Raw genomic sequence first — 11,416 nt, forward strand, 5'->3', positions numbered from 1 at the left:
AGAACAATCGTAAGTAGTAACATACTGACAACATCACATGTAGATATAACAGCTACAGAAATCAACATATCAACAATAATAATAATTTAAAGATATCTAAAACTGATTCAAGAATGATAAATGTTTTAGAAGACTTTGAGTTCACAGGTTTAGACACTCTCTTAAAAGATGTAAAAAAAAAAAAACTATAAATCACATGAAAACATTCTAAAATTAGTAAAATTTAGTTTACGATGAATGTTTCTGGCTTTATGAAGGTTAAATTTACCCAGGAAACAAAGCAATAAAACAATATGTTCAAGAATACTGTCTGACAAATCTGACAAATAAATAAATAAATAAAATAAAACATTTATGGTTTGTAATGCGTATAATGATATTTGTATTGGAAACCATAGGAAGTTTTTATTTATTTATTTTTTTCCCAGCAGGGACGTGATACACTAATACGCATATATTGACTAAGTATCGAGGAACATGTAATTTTGTCAGTAATTCAGTTTGTTGAAATACATTTTGGGACTGCATTCTCCATGAAAGACATAATGATCGTGAAACTTTTGAAACCTGACGTGGTTTAATGCGTTTAGAAAGTCATATTAAGCGATCAAATAATGAATGCTGCAACAAGCGAGCAGTTTGACATGAAGCACTTCTCCCACAGAAAACACATCTGGATGAAGACAGTGATGTAGAAAGAGCAGATGTCGACCCCATACCAACACTATCGATGTGAGGATCGAGACTAAAACACTCCGATTGTGTTGTTATTATTATATATGATTATTATCTCTTTATCTCTCGGGTTTGTTTGTGCTGTAGAGAGATATCAGGAAGTTTGAGGTACGCCTCTTACAGGAACACTTCACAACAAATATGAAATTAATCGTCCCAGTGTTGCCAACTCATTTTCAGGGGAAGTTTCTAAAGGAAGTTGCTAAATTATGTTTATTATTATTATTATTATTATTATTATTATTATTATTATTATTATTATTACTATTATTATTATTGCTTCAAACAAAATTAACAAAAACATTTTAACATATAAACACAACACATTATTTTTAACGAATTTCTCCATAAAACTGATCAAAATGTAATTATTTAATTATTTTCAGGACTTCATGCTAAATGCTGTTGTGATGTCATTGATTGCTGAAAATGTTAATTTAGATATGTTTGTAAAATTACATAAATTCACAATATAATACAAAAATAGAATTATTTTTTTTAAAACACAACACAGAATTGTTTTACTCTTACACATTTATGAACAATTACAATTAGTTTTTATTATCTAGTAAACTAGTAAAGCTTCACGTTCTGAACAATTCAAGTTCTAAGCAGTGTATTAAGAGATAGTTATTAAAAGTCTATGAACTATTACTATCATTATCAAACTGAACACTGCATGTGAGGTGTGTACTGCTAGAGAACTTTGGTTTCCTCTTTTTGTGAAATTTAGATGGAAAATATGTGCCTTTTTATTGTTTGAGTCGCTTATTAAAAGTTAATAGTAGCCAAATAAAAATTAAAATAGCAAAATTTGTTGCTAGGTGCTTTTGGAAGAAAAAGTTGCTAAGGTGGTCTGAAAACCTGTTAAATTTAGCAACAGAATTCCAGAAGTTTAGATGTTAAGACAGAATGAGTGAATATAAGAAGAAATAAGAGCGACTGAGACCGTCAGTTCTTAAATACGTGCCTAAAGTCTTTCATGTCACTCATCATTAGGGTTTGTAATGACATAAAGGTGACTAAAGAATGATTTTCATTCTTGAATATATATATATATATATGTATGTATGTATGTATGTATGTATGTATATATGTATATATATATATATATATATATATATATATATATATATATATATATATATATATATATATATATAATCTGTTTAAAGTAATAGCTCACCTTCAGCTGCTGATGACCAATGACTTAGTGTTTTTTTTTCCCATACTATGGAAGTCAATGGAGACCAGCAACAGAAAGTGAAGTATCCCTGAAATGTGCCAAAAAGTGCGACACCCAGCGGTCACTTAATTATTATAAAAGCTGTTTAAAGTTGTTCGATTGCACCACCTAGTGCTGAAGCAGGAGGTTCTAGAGCAGGGTTCCTCAAATCTTACCCTGGAGGGCCAATTCACTGCAGAGTTTAGCTCCAACCCTGATCAACCCTTTCTACCTGTGATTTTCTAATGATCCTGAAGACACTGATTAGCTTGCTCAGGTGTGTTTGATTATGGTTAGAACTAAACTCCGCAGGAAAGTGGATCTCGTGGGCCAGATTAGAGGATCCCTGTCCTAGATGTTCAGACACCTACCGATAGATTTTTTTTTTTTTTTTTTTTTTTAATGTGACATCTTAAAATCACTTCATATAAACAAAGTCTGGAAAAAGCCTACCTACCTACATACCTACAGCTCTTTGAATAAGAAGCATTAAATGTAATATTAAATAATATTAAATCTTGGCTGTGGGCTGAAAAAACACTGCCGTTAAATGAATACTTTAAGTGACTTGGACTACTATTTTTGCATTATCTTAAAAAAAAAATAATGATAATAAAATTACTAAGGCAAAAATCCCTATTATTATTGCTTATAACATAGCATGGAATTACAAGACATTGAAGAGCATAAAGTAAAAAGAGATAATAAAATGAATAAAGTGAATAATTGACATAGCCTAATTATACATCAAAACAAAGGAACAAAATATCAAAAGTAACACTTCATTGAGTTATTGATTTGAACAAAGCACCATTGGGTTATTGATTTGAACAAAGCACCTTTTCATACAGACAAACAAAGTATATATATATATATATATATATATATATATATATATATATATATATATATACATATATACATACATATATATATATATATACATATATATATATATATATATATATATATATATATATATATATATATATATATATATATATATATATATACATACATATATATATATATATATATATATATATATATATATATATATATATATATATATATATATATATATAAAAGACAAAACGAAATGTAAGCATTTCTGTATTATGCATTATATTAATATTATTTATTATCTTATTTATACTGTAAGTCTAAGTTGTTTGGTCCCTTGAGCAATTATAATTACAAAGATGAGCCTGGCCACCTCTAACAGTCTCTGTCACTTTGACATTAGTAAAGTGAGAAGGAAATGCCAGTGTGGTCAAACAGAAGATGATGATGCCTCCAACACCAAGGTCCAGCAAGACAGGTCAAGAGTTGCAAGCCAGTTGCACACAGTACCATTTGAGCCGTGATTTTGTTGCTTTGACACAAATTCTGTCTGTGTCATTCATTTTGAAGCTTCAGGAACCAACAAGAGAACAGAACCTGATAAGGAAATCATTGCAATAACAACAAACCATCACAGGGAAAATGTTGAAAAGAGACTGCACTAACAAACATGATCAAATTGAACACGAGATTGTTTTTGTTTGCTAGCCACCATTTCAATTCTACATGTAATTGATGATGTAAAACCATGCACAAGTCTTCTGATATACGTCTGTTTTTAATGATTTCGACATTAGGGACATCTGTCTTTTAGATGGGATCAATAAGATGCTGTCTCGCCCTCTGTTTCTGTGGTATATGCTGTCTCGTCCTCTGTTTCTGTGGTAGATGCTGTCTCGTCCTCTGTTTCTGTGGTAGATGCTGTCTCGTCCTCTGTTTCTGTGGTAGATGCTGTCTCGTCCTCTGTTTCTGTGGTAGATGCTGCTTCTCCCTCTGTTTCTGTGGTAGATGCTGCTTCTCCCTCTGTTTCTGTGGTAGATGCTGCTTCTCCCTCTGTTTCTGTGGTAGATGCTGTCTCGCCCTCTGTTTCTGTTGTAGATGCTGTCTCGTCCTCTGTTTCTGTGGTAGATGCTGTCTCGCCCTCTGTTTCTGTGGTAGATGCTGCTTCTCCCTCTGTTTCTGTGGTAGATGCTGTCTCGTCCTCTGTTTCTGTGGTAGATGCTGTCTCGTCCTCTGTTTCTGTGGCAGATGCGGTCTCGCCCTCTGTTTCTGTGGTAGATGCTGCTTCTCCCTCTGTTTCTGTGGTAGATGCTGTCTCGCCCCCTATATTTCTGTGGTATATGCTGTCTCGTCCTCTGTTTCTGTGGCAGATGCTGTCTCGCCCTCTGTTTCTGTGGTAGATGCTGCTTCTCCCTCTGTTTCTGTGGTAGATGCTGTCTCGTCCTCTGTTTCTGTGGTAGATGCTGTCTCGCCCTCTGTGTCTGTGGTAGATGCTGTCTCGCCCTCTGTTTCTGTGGTAGATGCTGTCTCGTCCTCTGTTTCTGTGGTAGATGCTGCCTCTCCCTCTGTTTCTGTGGTAGATGCTGTCTCGCCCTCTGTTTCTGTGGTAGATGCTGTCTCGTCCTCTGTTTCTGTGGTAGATGCTGTCTCGCCCTCTGTGTCTGTGGTAGATGCTGTCTCGCCCTCTGTTTCTGTGGTAGATGCTGCTTCTCCCTCTGTTTCTGTGGTAGATGCTGTCTCGCCCTCTGTTTCTGTGGTAGATGCTGCTTCTCCCTCTGTTTCTGTGGTAGATGCTGTCTCGCCCCCTATATTTCTGTGGTATATGCTGTCTCGTCCTCTGTTTCTGTGGTAGATGCTGTCTCGCCCTCTGTGTCTGTGGTAGATGCTGTCTCGCCCTCTGTTTCTGTGGTAGATGCTGCTTCTCCCTCTGTTTCTGTGGTAGATGCTGTCTCGCCCCTATATTTCTGTGGTATATGCTGTCTCGTCCTCTGTTTCTGTGGTAGATGCTGTCTCGCCCTCTGTGTCTGTGGTAGATGCTGTCTCGCCCTCTGTTTCTGTGGTAGATGCTGTCTCGCCCTCTGTTTCTGTGGTAGATGCTGTCTCGTCCTCTGTTACTGTGGTAGATGCTGTCTCGTCCTCTGTTTCTGTGGCAGATGCTGTCTCGCCCTCTGTTTCTGTGGCAGATGCTATCTCGCCCTCTGTTTCTGTGGCAGATGCTGTCTCGCCCTCTGTTTCTGTGGCAGATGCTGTCTCGCCCTCTGTTTCTATGGTAGATGCTGTCTCGCCCTCTGTTTCTGTGGTAGATGCTGCCTCTCCCTCTGTTTCTGTGGTAGATGCTGTCTCGCCCTCTGTTTCTGTGGTAGATGCTGCTTCTCCCTCTGTTTCTGTGGTAGATGCTGCCTCTCCCTCTGTTTCTGTGGTAGATGCTGTCTCGCCCTCTGTTTCTGTGGTAGATGCTGCTTCTCCCTCTGTTTCTATGGTAGATGCTGTCTCGCCCTCTGTCTCTGTGGTAGATGCTGCCTCTCCCTCTGTTTCTGTGGTAGATGCTGTCTCGCCCTCTGTTTCTGTGGTAGATGCTGCTTCTCCCTCTGTTTCTGTGGTAGATACTGCTTCTCCCTCTGTGTCTGTGGTAGATGCTGTCTCGCCCTCTGTTTCTGTGGTAGATGCTGCTTCTCCCTCTGTTTCTGTGGTAGATGCTGTCTCGCCCTCTGTTTCTGTGGCAGATGCTGTCTCGCCCTCTGTTTCTGTGGTAGATGCTGTCTCGCCCTCTGTTTCTGTGGTAGATGCTGCTTCTCCCTCTGTTTCTGTGGTAGATGCTGCTTCTCCTTCTGTGTCTGTGGTAGATGCTGTCTCGCCCTCTGTTTCTGTGGTAGATGCTGCTTCTCCCTCTGTTTCTGTGGTAGATGCTTTCTTGCTCTCTGTTTCTGTGGTAGATGCTGTCTCGCCCTCTGTTTCTGTGGTAGATGCTGTCTCGCCCTCTGTTTCTGTGGTAGATGCTGTCTCACCATCTGTTTCTGTGGTAGATGCTGTCTCGTCCTCTGTTTCTGTGGTAGATGCTGTCTCACCCTCTGTTTCTGTGGTAGATGCTGCTTCTCCCTCTGTTTCTGTGGTAGATGCTGTCTCGCCCTCTGTTTCTGTGGTAGATGCTGTCTCGCCCTCTGTTTCTGTGGTAGATGCTGTCTCGCCCTCTGTTTCCGTGGTAGATGCTGCTTCTCCCTCTGTTTCTGTGGTAGATGCTGTCTCGCCCTCTGTTTCTGTGGTAGATGCTGCCTCTCCCTCTGTTTCTGTGGTAGATGCTGTCTCGCCCTCTGTTTCTGTGGTAGATGCTGCTTCTCCCTCTGTTTCTGTGGTAGATGCTGTCTCGCCCTCTGTTTCTGTGGTAGATGCTGTCTCGCCCTCTGTTTCTGTGGTAGATGTTGTCTCGCCCTCTGTTTCTGTGGTAGATGCTGTCTCGTCCTCTGTTTCTGTGGTAGATGCTGTCTCGCCCTCTGTTTCTGTGGTAGATGCTGCTTCTCCCTCTGTTTCTGTGGTAGATGCTGTCTCGCCCTCTGTTTCTGTGGTAGATGCTGTCTCGCCCTCTGTTTCTGTGGTAGATGCTGTCTCGCCCTCTGTTTCCGTGGTAGATGCTGCTTCTCCCTCTGTTTCTGTGGTAGATGCTGTCTCGCCCTCTGTCTCTGTGGTAGATGCTGCCTCTCCCTCTGTTTCTGTGGTAGATGCTGTCTCGCTCTTTGTTTCTGTGGTAGATGTTGTCTCGCCCTCTGTTTCTGTGGTAGATGCTGCTTCTCCCTCTGTGTCTGTGGTAGATGCTGTCTCGCCCTCTGTTTCTGTGGTAGATGCTGCTTCTCCCTCTGTTTCTGTGGTAGATGCTGTCTCGCCCCCTATATTTCTGTGGTATATGCTGTCTCGTCCTCTGTTTCTGTGGTAGATGCTGTCTCGCCCTCTGTGTCTGTGGTAGATGCTGTCTCGCCCTCTGTTTCTGTGGTAGATGCTGCTTCTCCCTCTGTTTCTGTGGTAGATGCTGTCTCGTCCTCTGTTTCTGTGGTAGATGCTGTCTCGCCCTCTGTTTCTGTGGTAGATGCTGTCTCGTCCTCTGTTTCTGTGGCAGATGCTGTTTCGCCCTCTGTTTCTGTGGTAGATGCTGCTTCTCCCTCTGTTTCTGTGGTAGATGCTGTCTCGCCCCCTATATTTCTGTGGTATATGCTGTCTCGTCCTCTGTTTCTGTGGTAGATGATGTCTCGCCCTCTGTGTCTGTGGTAGATGCTGTCTCGCCCTCTGTTTCTGTGGTAGATGCTGTCTCGCCCTCTGTTTCTGTGGTAGATGCTGTCTCGTCCTCTGTTACTGTGGTAGATGCTGTCTCGTCCTCTGTTTCTGTGGCAGATGCTGTCTCGCCCTCTGTTTTTGTGGCAGATGCTATCTCGCCCTCTGTTTCTGTGGCAGATGCTGTCTCGCCCTCTGTTTCTGTGGCAGATGCTGTCTCGCCCTCTGTTTCTGTGGTAGATGCTGTCTCGCCCTCTGTTTCTGTGGTAGATGCTGTCTCGCCCTCTGTCTCTGTGGTAGATGCTGCCTCTCCCTCTGTCTCTGTGGTAGATGCTGTCTCGCCCTCTGTCTCTGTGGTAGATTGCGACTCGCCCTCTGTTTCTGTGGTAGATGCTGCTTCTCCCTCTGTTTCTGTGGTAGATGCTGCTTCTCCCTCTGTGTCTGTGGTAGATGCTGTCTCGCCCTCTGTTTCTGTGGTAGATGCTGCTTCTCCCTCTGTTTCTGTGGTAGATGCTGCTTCTCCCTCTGTTTCTGTGGTAGATGCTGTCTCGCCCTCCGTTTCTGTGGCAGATGCTGTCTCGCCCTCCGTTTCTGTGGTAGATGCTGTCTCGCCCTCTGTTTCTGTGGTAGATGCTGCTTCTCCCTCTGTTTCTGTGGTAGATGCTGCTTCTCCCTCTGTGTCTGTGGTAGATGCTGTCTCGCCCTCTGTTTCTGTGGTAGATGCTGTCTCGCCCTCCGTTTCTGTGGCAGATGCTGTCTCGCCCTCTGTTTCTGTGGTAGATGCTGTCTCGCCCTCTGTTTCTGTGGTAGATGCTGCTTCTCCCTCTGTTTCTATGGTAGATGCTGCTTCTCCCTCTGTGTCTGTGGTAGATGCTGTCTCGCCCTCTGTTTCTTTGGTAGATGCTGCTTCTCCCTCTGTTTCTGTGGTAGATGCTGTCTCGCCCTCTGTTTCTGTGGTAGATGCTGTCTCGCCCTCTGTTTCTGTGGTAGATGCTGTCTCGCCCTCTGTTTCCGTGGTAGATGCTGCTTCTCCCTCTGTTTCCGTGGTAGATGCTGCTTCTCCCTCTGTTTCCGTGGTAGATGCTGTCTCGCCCTCTGTCTCTGTGGTAGATGCTGCCTCTCCCTCTGTTTCTGTGGTAGATGCTGTCTCGCCCTCTGTTTCTGTGGTAGATGCTGCTTCTCCCTCTGTTTCTGTGGTAGATGCTGTCTCGCCCCCTATATTTCTGTGGTATATGCTGTCTCGTCCTCTGTTTCTGTGGTAGATGATGTCTCGCCCTCTGTGTCTGTGGTAGATGCTGTCTCGCCCTCTGTTTCTGTGGTAGATGCTGTCTCGCCCTCTGTTTCTGTGGTAGATGCTGTCTCGTCCTCTGTTACTGTGGTAGATGCTGTCTCGTCCTCTGTTTCTGTGGCAGATGCTGTCTCGCCCTCTGTTTTTGTGGCAGATGCTATCTCGCCCTCTGTTTCTGTGGCAGATGCTGTCTCGCCCTCTGTTTCTGTGGCAGATGCTGTCTCGCCCTCTGTTTCTGTGGTAGATGCTGTCTCGCCCTCTGTTTCTGTGGTAGATGCTGTCTCGCCCTCTGTCTCTGTGGTAGATGCTGCCTCTCCCTCTGTCTCTGTGGTAGATGCTGTCTCGCCCTCTGTCTCTGTGGTAGATTGCGACTCGCCCTCTGTTTCTGTGGTAGATGCTGCTTCTCCCTCTGTTTCTGTGGTAGATGCTGCTTCTCCCTCTGTGTCTGTGGTAGATGCTGTCTCGCCCTCTGTTTCTGTGGTAGATGCTGCTTCTCCCTCTGTTTCTGTGGTAGATGCTGCTTCTCCCTCTGTTTCTGTGGTAGATGCTGTCTCGCCCTCCGTTTCTGTGGCAGATGCTGTCTCGTCCTCCGTTTCTGTGGTAGATGCTGTCTCGCCCTCTGTTTCTGTGGTAGATGCTGCTTCTCCCTCTGTTTCTGTGGTAGATGCTGCTTCTCCCTCTGTGTCTGTGGTAGATGCTGTCCCGCCCTCTGTTTCTGTGGTAGATGCTGTCTCGCTCTCCGTTTCTGTGGCAGATGCTGTCTCGCCCTCTGTTTCTGTGGTAGATGCTGTCTCGCCCTCTGTTTCTGTGGTAGATGCTGCTTCTCCCTCTGTTTCTATGGTAGATGCTGCTTCTCCCTCTGTGTCTGTGGTAGATGCTGTCTCGCCCTCTGTTTCTTTGGTAGATGCTGCTTCTCCCTCTGTTTCTGTGGTAGATGCTGTCTCGCCCTCTGTTTCTGTGGTAGATGCTGTCTCGCCCTCTGTTTCTGTGGTAGATGCTGTCTCGCCCTCTGTTTCCGTGGTAGATGCTGCTTCTCCCTCTGTTTCCGTGGTAGATGCTGCTTCTCCCTCTGTTTCCGTGGTAGATGCTGTCTCGCCCTCTGTCTCTGTGGTAGATGCTGCCTCTCCCTCTGTTTCTGTGGTAGATGCTGTCTCGCCCTCTGTTTCTGTGGTAGATGCTGCTTCTCCCTCTGTTTCTGTGGTAGATGCTGTCTCGCCCTCTGTTTCTGTGGTAGATGTTGTCTCGCCCTCTGTTTCTGTGGTAGATGCTGCTTCTCCCTCTGTGTCTGTGGTAGATGCTGTCTCGCCCTCTGTTTCTGTGGTAGATGCTGCTTCTCCCACTGTTTCTGTGGTAGATGCTGTCTCGCCCTCTGTTTCTGTGGTAGATGCTGTCTCGCCCTCTGTTTCTCTGGTAGATGCTGTCTCACCATCTGTTTCTGTGGTAGATGCTGTCTCGTCCTCTGTTTCTGTGGTAGATGCTGCTTCTCCCTCTGTTTCTGTGGTAAATGCTACTTCTCCCTCTGTTTCTGTGGTAGATGCTGTCTCATCCTCTGTTTCTGTGGTAGATGCTGTCTCGCCCTCTGTTTCTGTGGTAGATGCTGTCTCGCCCTCTGTTTCTGTGGTAGATGCTGTCTCGTCCTCTGTTTCTGTGGTAGATGCTGTCTCGTTCTCTGTTTCTGTGGAAGATGCTGTCTCGTCCTCTGTTTCTGTGGTAGATGCTGCTTCTCCCTCTGTTTCTGTGGTAGATGCTATCTCGCCCTCTGCTTCTTTGGTAGATGCTGTCTCGCCCTCTGTTTCTGTGGTAGATGCTGTCTCGCCCTCTGTTTCTGTGGTAGATGCTGTCTCGCCCTCTGTTTCTGTGGTAGATGTTGTCTCGCCCTCTGTTTCTGTGGTAGATGCTGCTTCTCCCTCTGTGTCTGTGGTAGATGCTGTCTCGCCCTCTGTTTCTGTGGTAGATGCTGCTTCTCCCACTGTTTCTGTGGTAGATGCTGTCTCGCCCTCTGTTTCTGTGGTAGATGCTGTCTCGCCCTCTGTTTCTCTGGTAGATGCTGTCTCACCATCTGTTTCTGTGGTAGATGCTGTCTCGTCCTCTGTTTCTGTGGTAGATGCTGCTTCTCCCTCTGTTTCTGTGGTAAATGCTACTTCTCCCTCTGTTTCTGTGGTAGATGCTGTCTCATCCTCTGTTTCTGTGGTAGATGCTGTCTCGCCCTCTGTTTCTGTGGTAGATGCTGTCTCGCCCTCTGTTTCTGTGGTAGATGCTGTCTCGTCCTCTGTTTCTGTGGTAGATGCTGTCTCGTTCTCTGTTTCTGTGGAAGATGCTGTCTCGTCCTCTGTTTCTGTGGTAGATGCTGCTTCTCCCTCTGTTTCTGTGGTAGATGCTATCTCGCCCTCTGCTTCTTTGGTAGATGCTGTCTCGCCCTCTGCTTCTTTGGTAGATGCTGTCTCGCCCTCTGTTTCTGTGGTAGATGCTGTCTCGCCCTCTGTTTCTGTGGTATATGCTGTCTCGCCCTCTGTTTCTGTGGTAGATGCTGTCTCTTCCTCTGTTTCCTTGGTAGTTGCTGTCTCGTCCTCTGTTTCTGTGGTAGATGCTGTCTCATCCTCTGTTTCTCTGGTAGATGCTGTCTCGCCCTCTGTTTCTGTGGTAGATGCTGTCTCGCCCTCTGTTTCTGTGGTAGATGCTGTCTCGCCCTCTGTTTCTGTGGTAGATGCTGTCTCGCCCTCTGTTTCCGTGGTAGATGCTGCTTCTCCCTCTGTTTCCGTGGTAGATGCTGCTTCTCCCTCTGTTTCCGTGGTAGATGCTGTCTCGCCCTCTGTCTCTGTGGTAGATGCTGCCTCTCCCTCTGTTTCTGTGGTAGATGCTGTCTCGCCCTCTGTTTCTGTGGTAGATGCTGCTTCTCCCTCTGTTTCTGTGGTAGATGCTGTCTCGCCCTCTGTTTCTGTGGTAGATGTTGTCTCGCCCTCTGTTTCTGTGGTAGATGCTGCTTCTCCCTCTGTGTCTGTGGTAGATGCTGTCTCGCCCTCTGTTTCTGTGGTAGATGCTGCTTCTCCCACTGTTTCTGTGGTAGATGC

The sequence above is a fragment of the Carassius auratus genome, chromosome 36, assembly GCF_003368295.1.
Source record: "Carassius auratus strain Wakin chromosome 36, ASM336829v1, whole genome shotgun sequence".
Classification (NCBI taxonomy): Eukaryota; Metazoa; Chordata; class Actinopteri; order Cypriniformes; family Cyprinidae; genus Carassius; species Carassius auratus.